Below are 17,454 nucleotides of genomic sequence, written 5' to 3' on the forward strand. Positions count from 1 at the left end.
TCTAGTACAACTTTACTAGTGTAATACCCCAAAATTGGTTCATTTCGATGATACCAATTCTAGTCTATTTTTGGTCAATCCTAAGACCTATCCCAATAGGCAATTCTCATTCTGCTACTCACTACTTGACTTAATTGTCAAATTCTTGAGACCCTAATTTGCATTAATCAGACTCATTATTTAATCCCTATAGTACGCACTCATATTAGCTACATTAAACCTATTTGATTTCAATTTAATTTAATCTAAAGTATTCAAACTTTATTAAATTAAATTACCTCCTAAGGCTAATGTACTATGGAATTAAATTTATTTAATTTAATAAATATGCCTATTTTAATTAACTAAACAAAGTTATTTAATTAAATGGGAAGCCATTCCTAATTAATTAAATGAATTTATTTAATTAAATAAGAAAAGTGTCTCTAATTAATTAAATAGAATTATTTAATTAATAAAAGAATATATTTATGAGAGCATATCTCATTTTATTAAATTAAATATCTCTCCAAAATCTCTCTTCAGTTGAAAAAAAGGGAAATTCCTAGTTCACTGCTGATCAAATTAGAAATGACTTAGATCACTCACTCTGACACTAAAGTCTATCAGAGTTGACTGACTCTTACACTCAGATTGGAGCCAGTTAACTCCCTTTGATTTGGGAATCTTTCTTTATGATTGAACTTCATCTTCAATCCTGACCGTTGATTGAAATCGATCTCAACCATTGGAGGTTTTTAGGTAAGTCTATTTAAGAGACCCCCATCTCTTCATTTTAGGGGAATGAATTAGAATTTGCATCGAATTGCTGCCAGATTGCATACTCATTTAAGCTTATTACATTCTCATAGATTTTAATTGTTAGATTAAATTTCATCTAGATCTAATATGCATACATCTTTAGCATAGTTTCTTTTATATGTTCTTATACTAGTTTGCATATCTCATTTTGGATTAATTTGCATATTCACATAGATTAATTGCATCTCATTTTCAAACCCTTCATTCTTAGAGGGTCTGGTGCCTACACCTCAAATCTAAGGACATTAATTAGGCAAAATCCCTTTAGATAGGAGGCAACAGGTCACTCTGTCAAGCATTCTGGATGAACAATCCAATGTTTATCCATGGATGATTCCATAGGTATGACCATGTTTAAGTGTCTATGAGGTTTAGAGGCCCACAATTCACAGGTACATTTATGGTGCCCATCGTGGGACCAAGAAAATCAATTTCTTTGGCCTTAATCTACATTTTTTAAATCATTTTTGTGCTCTTTGTCTGTATGATTCCATATAAGTTTTGAATCTTCACGCGAGACTATTCATTTTCATGTGAGGATTCTGAATCTTTGTGCAAAGATTCTCTACATGCCGCACGAGAAAGTACCTGAGCACGCAAAACTTCATGTGGCACCTATTTTCTTCACGTGGGCCATAAAATAATTTTGCGTGGGCCTTAAAATAATTTTGCACGGCTCTATAAGAGATCTCATGCGAGATCTTGTAATAGTAGCTTTCTTTTTGAGAAATTTTTGATCTTTAGATTGATTTCACTAATGTGCTTGTCTTAATCTATTCTCTAGTTTTTTTGCTACAACCTAACTATTGCTTGCAGGACGTTTGCCAAAGATTCCTTTTAAAACCCACTTGAAAATAGACTGATTGTTTGCTTGTAGGATGCTTGTTGAAGATACACTTGTCGAAGACCATATTTCAAACCCACAAAAAAATGTGTATCTTCTTTTCCTACTTTCCAAAACTAGATAACTAGGGCTTGTGAACTTCTTAGAATGCAAGATAGAAGAATAGGGGAATATGATCTTCACTTCTTAGAGGTCATGACTGAGAGTGAATCAGAAACCTAGATACTTTCGAAAGATGGCATTTCGAGGGAGGCAAGTAGCTTGGTGGTTCTCCAAAAATTGTTCTCTTCTATGATAAGACAATAATTTCCTTTAAGGGAATTAGAATCTTTAAGGAAGAACGAGTCTAGATTGATTAAGCTAAGTTGGTAAATTAACTTGTTTTGTGTGTTTGGGCAAGAAACTAAGGTAGAGGAGTATGCTCTTTCCCCTTGGGGGAAATTAGAAACTTTGACCCTTGCAATCAAACCACTAGTCTGAATCAATCCTTTAGAGGGCCTACCAGAGTGATCCAACCTTTGGGAATGACCCAAGTGAGCATACTCCTTTCACTGGAGATTCCAACTCACTGTAATAAAGAATCTTTGTAGAGTGAGAGACTCCAAAGCCAAATTAATTTCTTCCCCTTAATTCTTGATATCGCATATCAAGGGGAAGCTCTATCTATGCATTGGTCAGCACCGGCCCCTAGCTTGCTAAGAAAGTAGTGTTCACTTTCAAATGTTGGTGTGGGCTGCTGGTCTCAACTCCACTTGCAGAGCCACTAGGAATTAATACGAATGGAAGCCAAGTAAAAACCTTGTAGTTAGAAGCCACCCTATTCACCTCCAAAAGGAGGCATAATCTTTGTACAGGGAGGGGGAAGAATCTCTCCTGTAGAACTCACCATAGGCATGCTACTAGATGTTTGAAGGTGGTATACGTGCTCATCCCCTACCACAAGGGTTCTTGTTCACCATATACTATTGAGTCCTTTGAATATACCAAAAACATGGGTGCCCTCTAGGGGGTGACATGGTTGTGTGAGGTACATGCATGCACATAAGATGTGGGACAAAGGTTTTTCCTTCTCTACCAATTTTTATTTCTAGGGATAAAGGGTGTTTTTTATTGAGTCATCAACAAAGTCCAAACCAGTTACAACAAATAAGGGTCAAGACTCCCCTATCTTGTCGAGTTTCTTTGTCCTCAATAGGATTGTTTTCAACTACTGCTTGATTCCCGCCATCTTGTTCAAACACTTTGCTTGAATTAAAAACTTGAAACTTTTTCCAAGCATCTTGTGAGATCAATCTCACTATTTGTCCAATTGAACTTGTCTCAAAAATCTGTTTACTCTGTCTGAAAAAGTCTAGAAATCTTGTTGAAATTAGTCACTATTGTAAAACTGGTCTGCCTTCTCATGTGAAAACTTTTCAGTGTCACGCAAAATCATTTTTCCCTCACATGAAATTAAACTATTGTTATGAGTCTTTGTGTGATCATTTGAACTTCCTCACATGAAATTAAACTACTATCACTAACTTTCGTGCGATCCAGGAAACTTCTTCATGCAGCTCAGAAAACTTCCTCGCATGGCCTATACAGGTTTCTCGTGTGAGATCTTGTGTTAGCATTTCCACTTTTGGTCTATTTTAGGTATTCGTGGCTTGTAAGCTACCTTTTTCTACATCCATCTATCACTCTTTGTCTGCAAATAGTCTTGAAACAATAGTACTTTTCTTAGGTGAAGAGTTGTGTCTCATACTTTGACTTGTCTTATCTCTTAAGTTACCTTTTGTCTTTATCTCTTAATGCTTGTCATACCTTGTGTCACCTTGGTCAAAATCTCTAGTTGTTCTAGCCTTTAAATCAGACCATGTGTGCCTTGGTGGATAGCACTCTTGCTATTATCTTGTCCTTTTTGAGACTCAGTCTTAGTGTAGTCCTTGTCCAGGTTCTAGCTTCTTGTCCTTGTCTATGACTGTCGCAACTAGAAGCAGCAATGTGTTTTACCATCTTACACCTAGATGTAGTCATGCCAGGGGTCATAATCATGGTAAATGTCATTTTCCTTTCATTACACAATCTATATCTAGTTCAACTAGTGAGGCATCTTCACGATGTCCCTCACCTGCTAGGTCATCTCGAGTTCAGCGAACATTTTCCATAAACTTGCAACAAATTAGGAATCCTTTGTACCAAGAGGATATTGGGATAGGTAGAGGTCCTACATTACCAAACATGATGTCTGATCCTTATTTTAGAGAACCTTTTGAAACACAACACATTGAAACTGAACACATTCCTATAATGACTAATCATGAACTTGAACATGGTAGTCATAGTCGACATCAAGAACCACCTAGGAATGACAAAGAGAAAGGGAAAGACCATGACACAGGTGAGGAATAGGAAGAGGTGGAAATACTCTCTGAACACATAGGAAAATGTTGAAGAGACAAAAACTTTCAAAAGGTCATGGGAATCCTACTCAACAAAGAGAAAGAAAAGTACTTTCTCAAACTTGCCCAAGAGGGAGGAAAGTTACGCTCTCATTTTAATGTGGAAACCATTATCATGCCTAAAGAGGAAAGTGAGACTTCTAAATTCCAAAAACAACTAAAAATTATGCAAAACCAATTGGCTCAGATGATGCATGAGAAAGAGAAACCCACAAAGACATACACATTGGACACTCTTTGTCCATTTCCATTTGACAAAAGCATTAACATGCTGCCTTTCCCATGAGGCGTAGAGCTACCCAAATATGAAAAGTACTTTGGTACTACTGATCCCCAAGATCACTTGTGAGAATTTGGTGCTTTGTCTATGGAATTTATACATGATCAAACATACCTCATGCATTTATTCCCTAGAAGCCTAGGTGGTCAAGCTTTGGAGTGGTTCTCACATTTACCTCCTGGTATCAAGATGTTTGATAAAATTGCCAATCTATTTGTTCAACAATATTCTCATAACATACAACATCCTGTCAATATTTGAGATCTATGCAACCTTAAATAGAAAGTTGGTGAACCTTTCCTCACTTTCCTCCAATGGTGGAGACAACTGTACACTAAATATTCTCGCAAAATTCTAGAAATGGAGAAGCTTGAAATTTTCATTGATAACCTCCTACCTGATTTTGGGTACAGAGTCCAACTTCAAGGTCCACTTACCTTTGAAGACATGATCACACAGGCTATTTGTATCGAGGAATTTATGGTCAAGAAAGGTGAACTCACTCTTCAAAGAGACATAAAACAAAGTTCCACTTCCAACAAGGATAAAACCAAACAGGTCAACAAGAACCGAGAAATCCTACATGATGGAGTTGTTGACAATGTCACACCCAAACCTGTTAAAGTGGCATTTAATCTCACAGATGGCCTCAAAGTGGCCAAAAAAGCTAATGAACCTCCTCTTAACAATAAGACGTCCGAGAACAAATCGAGAAACTCATGGACAACACGCCCCAAGTGAGAGTATACACCCTTGGGAGAACCGTTGGATGTGGTTTACAAAACATTGCTACAACATAAGCTTATTTCACAAATGGATAACCCTCATCCCTGTAAGGACCCTCCTCATATATGTTTATCAATTATGAACCCTCTGTTAAAACTGTTATAGGAGATAAGAAATAGATATGAAGTAATGCTTCCATTGTGAATGTCTTAATGAAATCTAGAGTAGTTGATATATCCATATCCTAATACTTAGTGATTCAAGAACTATTTCATCACCTCGACTATTTAAAATATTAATTGTTACTAATAATGATGCAAGGTGCTTTCACCTAATAATGAGGTTGTCAATTTTGGTACCTCGATGATTAAATTATAGTTTTTAGATAGTTCATTTTTCCTTAGTAATGATGTTTATGATGTTTAATTATATCCATGCCTAATGATGATTATTCTAGTAATTTAATCAAAATTAATAAATAAAGTTACGTTGATTATGAAAATTCTAATGATTAAAGGTGGGTAGAAATTTCAAACAAGTAAGGGAAGCAATGAAGTTTTAATACTAAAAAAATTAAACTTTAAAATTTATGGGGAGACATAACCCCTTAATATTCCACCCCATACACTCCCCACATGGATGCGATGACCTCCCACTTGGGCTAGACCCACACCAGGGGATAATCTATGCTGAGACAAACTCGGGCAGCACGTAGCCCCTTGGGATGTGGGGGCCTCGTGGGGTGGGGCAAGCCTAGGAAGTAGGGGGGAAAAGGGTAGGTAGTAAGTGGGGGGGGGGGGGGGGAAATTATATAATATAATTGTTTTTTTTTGTTTTGTGTAGTGTGGGATGCTAGGTAGAGTAGGTTTGGGTTTAGGGGTAATTCAAAATTATAAATTGTTTATTGTGTTTTGTTAAATGGTGATGAGTAGTTGCTAGTTAGTAGGTTATAGGTAGTAGTTAGTGTCTTAGATTAGTAGCAATGTTATGTTATTTTGTTTAAATGATTAGTTAGGATTTAAATTTGTATTTGAATTGGGAATAAGAGTAACATTAAAACTTCAGTTAGAGTTGTAGATATTTCATGTTATTAGAGAGTAGAATAATAATTTTAAGTTAGAATAGGATTTGTTAATATTTTTAATGTGGCTTTTACATGGTGTTAGTAATTTAGGAACTTGATTATAAGTAAATTTAAAAATGATAGTATCTTAATTATTAATTGTTCTTTTATTAATTTTAGATAATTTTATTAATAAGTGTTAAATAAGATTAGCTTTAAATTGTTGTTAGATTAGTGACTTAGTTATTTGATTATTAATTAGTTCTAATTTAAAAGTTTTAACTTGAAATTTGAATGTTTTTAATTAAAATAATTTTAATGTTTTATTAATTAGTTTTATACTATTGTGAGCATTGTTAGATTGATTTTAAAATGGACTTTATTAATGTGGATTTAAATTTATGATAGTTTGAAATGAAGTTTAGATTAAATTATAGATTTTTGAATCTATTCTAGACATCAATTTCAACTGTAAATGATAAGTTAATAAGTTAGTTTAGACTTTGGAATTAAGTTTCAAAAATGTAGTTAGCATGCGTGGAATAGTTAGACTTAAATTGATCTTCTAAAGCATCAAATTCTCTTAATGTTAAATGATTAAAATCGTAATGATGTTCATGTATCAAGTAAATGAAAGGAACTAGTTAATTTGTTCATTTTAAAGTATTTATCAAAACACTTCATAGATTATGACTTTATTAAATGGAATAGTCAATTAATTTTATTAATGAATTTACTAGAGAGTTTTAGTTCACCCTAATAATCTCTTTATGAAATGATGAAACTAAGTTGTAACCCTGTTGATTATCAATGGTGATCCTGCATCTAGCTTCATAGCCTATAGCTATCTAAATCTTAAACCCCTCAGACAATTAACTCCATTGTAGTTAAACATCTCAACCTTTTTCGGCCATATTATATTAATTAATCATTAAAAAAAAAATTGTGTGCATTTTTGCCCTTATATTTTCAGAATGACATTTTGGTATTAGAGCCTAAGTTCATAACACTTCGGCAATAATGGGTCCTTGTTAAGTGTGGACGTTTAAGTATTAACATACAAAGTAGAAAATTCTTCTTGCATAATTTTACGAAGCTAATGTATTCTTTCTAAACAATGATACTGATGAATAAAAGTAAGAAAAACTTTGAATTTGTATTAACATTTGAAAATGGTTAACCACATTGGATACAATTAGTCTTTAGGACCTAAAAACAATTGATTTAAGTGTAAGAATATTATATTTATGTTAAAGTATATTATGATCTTATTAAGAAACCAAAAATTATATTGAACAAAATCACCCTAAAGCAAAACTAATTAAGAACCCTAAAACAACATGTATCTTGAGAATGGAAACAAGTACATAACTTAGTAATAAGAGAAAGTGGTTTTCAACTTCACAGTGGGAGTCAGATTTTGTCTGACCCAGTCACTCATGGAAGCACTTTCATGCATATCAAGTATAGAAGTGATCAATTAAGATGTGTGTCAATTTAGGCCTTTCAAACATCAGTAGAAGAAGCCTACAATCTTCATAATCTAATTTTGTACCTTCGAGTTAACATACTGAATAGATTAAATGAATGGAAAGTAAATAGGAAGGTAACATTTGAAGAGTATATCACATCATCAAATTGTTGGGACACCTCTAACCTAATTAAGGGTTTATATATATTGTTCTAGTAATCCTCAGAAAGCAAATTAGAGCTAGTTTAGAATCTACAAGTAACATTGGAAACCTCAAATGATAGGATCACTTGTGTGAGAAATTATTCAACAAGAAAGAGTTAGTAAGGAATTTACAAAGGAGAGTATCTCAACCTTCTATAAAGAATGGAACCCTAACCAGGATAGGAAACTATCTAAATTAAATGGTGATAAGTATGTAACTTATAGTATTGAACTGGCAAGGTAGAAGGTGAAAACTTTTGAGTTAGGGTTATGTCAGTCTATTCATGACTAGCAAGTTTAATGAGTAAGCATGAGTAATACTAAAAATTTTAACTATCAAGCAAATTCTCATAGACTCTATTATTGTAATTATTGGATCAATTATAACCCTACCTTTTTTACGAAGAAAAGTTGCGATGAGGTCATCAACCTAGAATGAACTAAAGGTTTAGGTATCAAGGTTATGTAATAAATAGACTATAAGCCATGAGGCATGTTAAGAGCGATGATGATGACCTATATCGATAGCAAGGAGATAGTCATAAGGGTGAGTAGATAAACATTGACATTTGATAGTAAGCATTGGTGACATTTTGATTATGACTTTATATCTAAGTTGTTACAAACCTACAAACAAACAAACCAAAAAAAAAAAAAGTATTCATAAGTCACTTATGACTAAGAAAGTGTAAAGTATGGATTATTGGTAAGAACAGTAGCAATTAGTGCATTCACAATTGATAATTAGAACTCATATAGCATTGGAATAATGCTGACAATGATATGTATACATGTATGTAAGAGACTCATGTCATTTTGGTGAGATTGATAACATGAATTCACTAGTGTAGAGATGGTAAAATTGATTTAAGGAAAGTGTATGGGTAGATGACATGATATGTAATTATAAGTGAATTTAGGATAAGATATTTGGTTTTTTAATTTCAACTCAGAGTGTAACTCTATTGACACTAAGGTCCCCGCATGGTTAGTTTCTTCAAAAGGAAACCAATGTAATAGCAATAGGATTGAAGGGGACTTATAATTGTATCTGCGCATTTTGCATTTTTTTTTTTGGAGCAAGTTTTGAATAGGAAAAACCTTTTAGTTTAGTAAACCCTAATTTTAGGGCAAATGTCAATGAAGATAAGTATGTGGTGACTATGTGGGATTGATTATTGGTTGAACGACAGGGTCTTTAAACCACCATCTTATTCAAATTCATGATCCATGCAATGTAATTGGGAGACCTAAGATTTCTCATTATCCTCAGAGACCCTAGTATGGCCACATTATGTCAATAATGTGAATTTTGTAAGTAATTGGTTTTATTCCTTATTGTCTTATTTCAGATTTTGTTATTTCAATGTTCCTTCCCTTTTGCTAGTAGTGTAATGTAGGGTTATTTAGCCAACTGTATTATTGATGATTCTAGTTTTGCCTCTTGGTTATGTCTATATTCGTGATTAAAATTCTACTATTTTGGCCACTCTTTATTTCTTTGATTTCAGACTCTTGCGTTGGATGTTTCATTTTTGATGTCAAATTTAAATTTGAGGTATTTTCTTTCAAATTTTGTTGGCAAGTGACATATGATGGGCCTACCAAAAATGGGATTTCCTAATGATTAAGTGGATGTTTAACATTAGGGTATGGGGTTTTTAGTGAGAGTATTCATGGCCCACCCTCTCCAATGACTTTGAGTATAGGGTCAATGCTATCTATTGACTGTTATTAGTAGTGAAGTGTACCACAACATAAATTTGGTTAAGGTTACGGGTTAATTGAAAGGACTTCTAGATGGAAAGGTACATGTGTAGTGATGGACTTGTTGAGCACCCTATCAAGATTCAGTGCATCATGGAAACTCTAAAGGGGAAAGTGTTTAACCTTAATAAGGAACCAAATTGCTTATCATGGAAACCTTGTTTGAGGGAGTCTTGTATAGATGTTACCCCATTGAGTGGGTGTCTGGAATGTGGGATATCTATGATATTTAGAGAGTTCATAAGCATATTATGCTAGGTTTAAATGTTGTTGTGTGTGACCTTTATGTCTTGAGGAATATTTGACCTTCGAATTTATAACCATGTTAGAATTTTGGAATGAACTTTTCTTTTAGTAAGAATAATTAGGTAAATATGTTATCTCCCCTGATTGTGTATGTGAATTATTTATCTTCCTCTTATAAGAGTAAATTTTGAAATAGGTCTAGAGAAAGTCTAGCATAAGATGAAACATTCTAGTTGTGCGACTTCTAGGAGGAAGTCAAAAGCTAGTAGGGGAGGATGTAAGGACCCTCCTCGTATGTGCTTATCAATTATGAACCCTCTGCTAAAACCATTATAGGAGATAAGAAATACATATGAAGTAATGCTTCCATTGTGAATGTCTTAATGAAATATAGAGTAGTTGATATATCGATATCCTAATACTTAGTGTTTCAAGAACTATTTCATCACCTTGACTATTTAAAATATTAATTGTTACTAATAATGATGCAAGGTTTTTTCACCTGATAATGAGGTTGTCGATTTTGGTACCTCGATGATTAAGTTGTATGTTTTTAGATAGTTCATTTTTCCTTATTAATGATGTTTATGATGTTTAATTATATCCATGCCTAATGATGATTATTCTAGTAATTTAATCAAAATTATTGAATAAAGTTACGTTGATTATGAAATTTCTAATGATTAAAGGTGGGTAGAAATAATAAGGGCTTTCTTAAAGGAAAGATTCATGTTTCAATTTGTGAGGCCTCGCCTCGACCCATCGTAGCATAGATGATAAATTATTATCTTGATACTCATGACTCGATATGTTGGGACACTATTTGATGCATTGAACATTATTACGCTATTTTATGATGTGTGAAGCTTTACTTTCAGATATTTGATTTCATCATTTAATGCTTTATAAATATGTATGATGATGAAGTGAATTAATGCAGAACTAACACTTTGATTTTTCCAATTTTAACGAATAGAATGAGATGAATAATTGATTTGTAGAAAAAAAAGGGATGTTTTAATTTACATGAATTTATTGATATGTATTTTAACATATATACATGTGTTTCTTGAACTAATGATGTGTGCAGGAAATTTAGCTGAGAAATCCAATCGAAAGATGGAACTGAACCCCTTGTTTATTTGTGCTATCTTTGCATTGTCTTTCTTTGAAGGTTTTTATTTGGTCTTACTATTCCCCTAGATTTTGTTTGTTCCTATTAAGTCTTTAAGGCTTAAAATATTAAATTTAAGTACCCTAGGGGTAAGGTTATGGGTTGGGAGTACCTTCCACCCCTTTAGCCTTGTTGGTTGACTTTTAGGGTCACTCAAAAACCCTATTTTTGGTGGATTGCAAAAATTGATTGTCTCCTCCATGAGTTGGTGATTCAAATGCAATCTTGAGGTTACTTGAAGTCTAGTTGAGTTAAGGATCATACTTAGAGGCATTTTGGAGTAGTTTTGGGGTTGTTACCCAATCTCTAGTTTTAGAGAAAGTTTGAAGATTGAAGGAAGAAAAAGGGAAAAGCTCTTCTCAACTTACCATTTTACCATAACTCTTTATGAAGGTAGGAGTTCTTCAATCTTTTGGAATTGTTCTTCATGTGTTCATGCTTGAATCTTGCATCAGATATTGTGTTGTTCTTTATTTTTTCTTTCTTGTGTGTTGGGATTGATTGGAGGTATCTTTGTTTGTTCTTGATGCATTCTTATGCTTGTCTTGATGATTTGTTTAGAGGGAATTTCATGGGGATTGTTTTGGCATTACTCACCCTTGGATAGGGAAGAAGTGGCCATGTATAGGGGTAGGGCCTTAGTTAGACCTCAATGGTGAAGAGTCTCCTTTCATGGTGAGAGGAGGGAAAGAGGGTAAGGTGTATGGGCCCCTACTTGTCATCACACACCTTGTTGATATTGTAAATGCTTGAATATGGAAAGGAATGAAAATCCTTGTGGTAATGGCCTCGAAAGGGCTTTGAAGAAGAATAGAAGTTCTTGATGTTTCAGCCCCAAAAAGACTATGTTATGGTATGGTGATTGACATCTCCCATTGGAAAAATCCACCTCCACCCTAGTCAGGTTCTATGTTTGGACCTATTGTGTAAAACCAAGTTGGGGTGTATGCTTGAATTGCTCTTGATGTTGTGATGTTCACCCTAGGTCAGCTCTTGTCTTCTCCCTATTTTCCTTGAAGAATTGAAGATATTGGAAGAATGTACTTGTGAAAGATTTAGAATAGATTTCATTTGAATTGTAATATTATGTAAAATGTATTTGAATTTTGATGTATTGGCAATGACATTGGGTTTTCTTACTGGTTCTTTCCTGATGGAGCCTTGAACCAGGATGAATAATAGAGAAAGAAAGAAAAAAGATTATGAAAACTTCCTTGTACTGCTCTCATGTGTTTTCAATTTTTGCATGTGTTTATGAGAAAATAGATTGATAGATAATGCCTTTGAATTTTGAATTTTCAAGTTTCAATTATGTTAATGAAGAGTAATTTGATGTGATGAAGCTTCCAATTTGATGTATAAGTATTAAGATGAAATAAAAATCCTACATTGTGAACTCAAAATTCTCTCTCTCCTTGTTAAGTTTCATAATGAACAAAATCAGTTTGAGTAAGAGATTATGTATTTCCTTGAATTCAAAAATGGAACATACACCTTGATGTATGATTATTAGATGAAACATAAATTATAGTAGAGAAAGCAAAAATATAACCTTTTTACACATCCTTGTTAGTATGCTTGTTCATAGGAAATCAATGTTGTCAATAGGTTAATATTCATTCCTAGTATAACAAGAAAGTATATAACATGTCAACAATTAGACTAAATTGATTTTAGAAGAAAATGTGCATCTCTAGGAGTGAAAAACCTCTCTGGAAAATGTATGGGGAAAATTTTAATTCCCCCCCAAAGTCACAAAGAATATTCTTTGTATTATCCTTTTGGTTTGCAATTAAGAACTAATATTAAATCTTTTAAAAAGAATATAAATCAATTACATTTGAAATTTAAATAATTAAATACATGTCTTGTTGACATTCCTCAACCATAAAACTTTTACATTAACTCCTAGAGGCTAGGAGGCATGGTACTAGCCTAGGGCTTTATGTCCATTTGAATTTTAAATCAAAATAAAATCTAAACTCCACCCACTTAATATCTCCTTTTTCCCATTCTCAACTTGTCTAAGCTTCCCATTTGTCATTTCAAACAAGTAAGGGAAGAAATGAAGTTTTAATACTAAACAAATTAAACTTTAAAACTTATGGGGAGACATAACCCCTTAATATTCCACCCCATATACTTCCCACATGGATGTGCTGACCTCCCACTTGGGCCAGACCCATGCCAGGGGATAGTCTACATTGAGTTAGACTCAGGCAGCGCATAGCCCCTTGCGATGTGGGGACCTCGGGGGGTGGGATAGGCCTAGGAAGTAGGGGGGAAAAGGGTAGGTAGTAAGGGGGGGGTGGAGTTATATAATATAATTATTATTTTTTTTTTGTGTAGTGTGGGATGGTAGGTAGGGTAGGTTTGGGCTTAGGGGTAATTCAAAATTATAAATTGTTTATTGTGTTTTGTTAAATGGTGATGAGTAGTTGCTAGTTAGTAGGTTATAGGTAGTAGTTAGTGTTTTATATTAGTAGTAATGTTATGCTATTTTGTTTAAATGATTAGTTAGGATTTAAATTTGTATTTGAATTGGGAATAAGAGTAACATTAAAACTTCAGTTAGAGTTGTATATGTTTCATGTTATTAGGGAGTAGAATAATAATTTTAAGTTAGAATAGGATTTGTTAATATTTTTAATGTGGCTTTTACATGGTGTTAGTAATTTAGGAACTTGATTATAAGTAAATTTAACAATGATAGTATCTTAATTATTAATTGTTCTTTTATTAATTTTAGATAATTTTATTAATAAGTTTTCAATAAGATTAGCTTTAAATTTTTGTTAGATTAGTGACTTAGTTATTTGATTATTAATTAGTTCTAATTTAAAAGTTTTAACTTGAAGTTTGAATGTTTTTAATTAAAATAATTTTAATGTTTTATTAATTAGTTTTATACTATTGTGAGCATTGTTAGAATGATTTTAAAATGAACTTTATTAATGTGGATTTAAATTTATGATAGTTTCAAATGAAGTTTAGATTAAATTATAGATTTTTTAATCTATTCTAGACATCAGTTTCAACTGTAAATGGTAAGTTAATAAGTTAGTTTAGACTTTGGAATTAAGTTTTAAAAACATAGTTAGCATGTGTGGAATAGTTAGACTTAAATTGATCTTCTAAAGCATCAAATTCTCTTAATGTTAAATGAGTAAAATCATATCGATGTTCATGTATCAAGTAAATGAAAGGAACTAGTTAATTGGTTCATTGTAAAGTATTTATTAAAATAATTGATAGATTATGACTTTATCAAATGGAATAGTCAATTAATTTTATTAATGGATTTACTAGAGACTTTTAGTTCACCCTAATAATCTCTTTATGAAATGATCAGATCGAGTCATAACCCTGTTGATTATCAATGGTGATCTTGCATCTAGCTTCATAGCCTATATCTATCTAAATCTTAAACCCCTCAGATAATTAGCTCCATTGTAGTTAAACATCTCAACCTTTGTTAACCATATTATATTATTTAATCATTAAAATTAAAAAAAAAAAAAAATTATGTACATTTTTGCCCTTATATTTTTGGCATGACAGTCCCTATGATCCACAACCATGTCCACCATGGTGGAATGAGACCTGATTCTGTGAGTATCACCAAAACAAGGGACACAAAACTAGCAACTACATAAACTTGCGCCATAAAGTTCAGGTCATGATTGATGCTAGTGATATGGTGGTCGATGGACATAACAAAAACTCGGATCACAAGGTGTTCAAATAACCTTTCCCAGATAATGAAAAAGGGGAGACTTCAAAACCACAACCCTATAATAAGGTCAACTATAAATGTTCCAATGATGACAATGTCATTCACATAGTTGAACCTATGGATTTTGAATGTTGCAACATTATTACCATTAAGGGCAAGCAAGATAACGACAAACCCAAGACACCGTTTGTCTTGAGGGGCCCTACTTCCAATGAAATGGATAATATGCCTTCGCAACACTGTGCTAATGTTGTCACTTGCTCTCATGCCAAGTTGGTGCTCAGAGGCCCTACACCTCCTACTTCAGATCTTGAACAACACAAACACAAAGCCCTTGTAGGTCCATCTAGAAAAGGTGCAAAACTCACAAAAAACTTGACTGCAACTAGCTATATTGTTCTCAATCAATTGAAATGAACTAATGCTCAGATTTCCATCTTTGAGTTGCTTAAAATCTCGCCTGCTCAGAGGCAGATTCTGGACAAAGCCCTTGCTGAGGCAAATGTTCCTCAAGATCTTGATCTTGAGTGATTCCAATCCATGGTAGGTCACCTGACCTCACATTATCTTATGACTTTCTCTGAGGAAGATGACAACTCGGTGAGTCACCCACACAATCAACCTCTACACATCGAGGTTATGATCCATCAGACACGTGTTCATTGGGTACTCATTGATAATGACTCGGTCCTAAATAATTTCTTTGCTTATCTTCTTAGACAATTGAATTATTCTGAGGACTCTATTGATCCTCGATGAAAGATCACTATCAAAGCGTATGATGAAGTCAAATGAAAGTCTCTAGGTCTTGTGGTTTTACCCATTCACGTCAGTCTTGTAGAAAGGGATGTCACCTATTAGGTGCTTGACATTCCCTTGGCTTACAATATTATGTTAGGACAACCATGGATACATGAGATGAACACTGTGCCATCCACATAGTACCAGTGCATCAAGTTCTCATTTCATGGCTCTGAAGTTACTATTCCTGCCACTACTAGCTACACCTGCAATATGCTCAAAGCTACTAAAACTTTCATCCCTGCTAACCATGAGTCCACCAATTATCATGAAAATAAGCTAAAATAAACTGAGTAGTCATTCAAACTGAAAGAAACTGGCATGGGAGAGTACCACATTAAACTAGTTCTATCATTGACATCTTTCCCAAAGTCTCCTCGACATTATGGGAGACCCTCAGAGGAAAAGAAGCCATTTGTGCTGACACCTTAGACCAAGTATAATGATGCTTTTGTCAAGGCTATAGTTCCCTTAAAAGATGAAAGTGAAAATAGAGCCATTTCTGCATGGCTTTACATAGAAGAGGCTCCAATGGACCTAATAGAGAAAGCTCATGAAATCACTCCTAAGAAAAATGGGCCTGGTCTTAGGCTTATGAAGTGTTTTGGTAAGGGAACTAGCCCTATTGGGTGCAATAACAATGGCCTAATTGATCCTATCAAAGCAAGAGCTTGAAGCAATAGTGATACAACTGGCCTGGGATTTAAGAAGGTTCCTTTTCATTTGGGACCAAATAAATTCATACCAACACCTGGGAGTTCATCTGAAAATGATTCACAAGCTGAGTTAGATACTCAAGAGGAAGAATCTGATAATTAGGATTCCTATCCCCATCCTATTCCTTATGATCTCACTAAATTCTTCACCAAGCCAGATGACTTTGTGCCATGTGTTAGTACTATGGATGATACTAGTGACTCTTCTGAGGACAATACTGAGCAACCCAAATACCATTCAGAAAAGGGAGAATCTAGTTAGTCATGCCGTATTGAGTATTTGTGTAAGAACCCAAATGATGAAGGCGAGTATGTCCCTATCACTATTGGGGAGTTCTATAGTCTCTCACCATGTATCACTGATTCTAAGGAATATGAGTTTCACTCTCTTTTAGAAGTGACTACTGATAATGACATTGATCAAGTGCATGTCTATGAAAACCAAATCGAAGTGGGTGAAACATCTAGGGTTAGGTCACATGGGTGGGATCTATCTAGTGTCCTAGAGTCATCAATTACTGATATTCATACTCTAAGGCATTTGAACACACCTATGGATGAGGTCACCATAGGTCTCCAATTGCTAGTCCAAGCACTTAATGACTATACTATGAATACTATTGAACCAACCACTACTCTCTCACTCACACATCCCAAGATTATAGATTGGAACCCCAATACATCTAGTGAAGTCCCCACATTCCAAAATGACTATGTTCTCGCCTGTTACCTAAATGCTATTGACCCTATAACGTCTTCCACCATGAGTACAGTGTCAACATGACTGATGCCAACATCAAATATCTTAGTCATAAAATTAAAAAGAAAAAATGCAAAAGGTCCAATGGTCAAAACCATGTTGTGGCAATATCAAAACCCAAAAAAGTAAAAACAAAAGATGTATCCAAGGGTGAAAACCTCTCTGAGGCACCTGCGGATGAGATATTTGATGTCCTTCCTAGTCACTTTTAGAAGAGATCATCAGTGTTGATCGAGCCAACATAGCCAATTAATCTGGGCATAGAAGAACATCCTCATTTGATACATCTGGCACAATCAATATCACCTGAAGAAAAGGAAGGATTCATTACCTTTTTCAAAGAAAAGAAAATCAATTTTTCTTGGACATACTCTGACATGCTAAGATTGGATCCTGATCTTATCATGCATCATTTGTCTAT

Source organism: Cupressus sempervirens, chromosome 11, assembly GCF_028749045.1.
Source record: "Cupressus sempervirens isolate cs-2001-9-10 chromosome 11, ASM2874904v1, whole genome shotgun sequence".
Classification (NCBI taxonomy): domain Eukaryota; kingdom Viridiplantae; phylum Streptophyta; class Pinopsida; order Cupressales; family Cupressaceae; genus Cupressus; species Cupressus sempervirens.